The sequence below is a fragment of the Etheostoma spectabile genome, chromosome 17, assembly GCF_008692095.1.
Source record: "Etheostoma spectabile isolate EspeVRDwgs_2016 chromosome 17, UIUC_Espe_1.0, whole genome shotgun sequence".
In the NCBI taxonomy this organism is placed as follows: domain Eukaryota; kingdom Metazoa; phylum Chordata; class Actinopteri; order Perciformes; family Percidae; genus Etheostoma; species Etheostoma spectabile.
In genome coordinates, this window is record NC_045749.1 from 1397836 (window position 1) to 1398879 (window position 1044).

The 1044-nt window shown below is 33.9% G+C and overlaps 1 protein-coding gene across 1 annotated transcript in view; it reads left to right on the forward strand.

Annotated features, from left to right (window-relative positions):
- The window catches only part of LOC116705556 (endothelial PAS domain-containing protein 1), a 97512-nt gene that overhangs the window by 5607 nt on the left and 90861 nt on the right, over window positions 1-1044 (forward strand). The window lies entirely within an intron of this gene.

A 1044-nucleotide genomic window follows, 5' to 3' on the forward strand; every position in this document is an offset into this window, starting at 1 on the left:
TTGGCAAGTACAGATCTCTACTTTCATTCATTTTGGGGTGTCTTACTCATTTTATAGCATTTTAAAAAATAAAATTGAAGTGGTTTTGAAAATTATTGAGTAAAACTTGACATATTCCAGTCTGTGATTATCCATCAACATCCATTCCTTTCATTTTAGTCTCAATAATTCCTAATTTCTGCTTTTCTAACTCAAACATTAGGCATAATTCCTAAAATGAGGTTTATTGACCGTGAATTAACAATAACTGTAAAACTAATGTTAATAAGTTAGTGTTACGTAGTGTTGAAAACGTCAAAAAAAAGTGACGAACATTGAAAAAAGCGTCTGAAGTGTTAAAAATGGGACAAAAATGCAAGAAAAAGTTAAAAAAAACACTGATAAAAAAGCGCCAGCACATTAGATTTTCAATTTTGACGGGAAGAAAACACAAGGATAAACTACTTGTTCGTGGTCGTCAGTGGGGGGGGGGGGGGGGGGGGGGGGGGGGGTGGGGTCCTGTGAGAGCCGCGTGCCTTGTTGTTGTTCATTGTTGATGAGGTCATCGGCCTAATCTGGTGAAATAATGGCGTCCTGTCCCAGCGGTCCCAGTTTGTGTCGCCACGCGTTTAGATCAACCAATTAGTTGTCAACTTTTAAATACATTGTCAACTGTTGTTAATTAATATCACTTGACACAATAATTATTTACTGAATTTAGAGCCTGATCAATAAAGGATTTTTACGGCACATAAGAAACAAATATTTGTCAATTAAAAATTTTATAATTCCGATATATCGGCCGATATATTTAACAATATATATTATATATATATATCAGAACACATAACAAAACAGATTTCCCTAACATTAGTTATTTGTAGTTATTTATGAGTTCTCACTAAAATAAGGATAACAATTTGTTTTATTGTCACAACAGAACATCAAAATATGATAAAGGTCTGATAAATAAAATGTGAAGCCCTTTTGAACAAAAACACATTAAAAAAAAAATAATCAGTGTTGCCAACATCAACGTTGTAGAGCGTCCTCTGGTGGACAGAC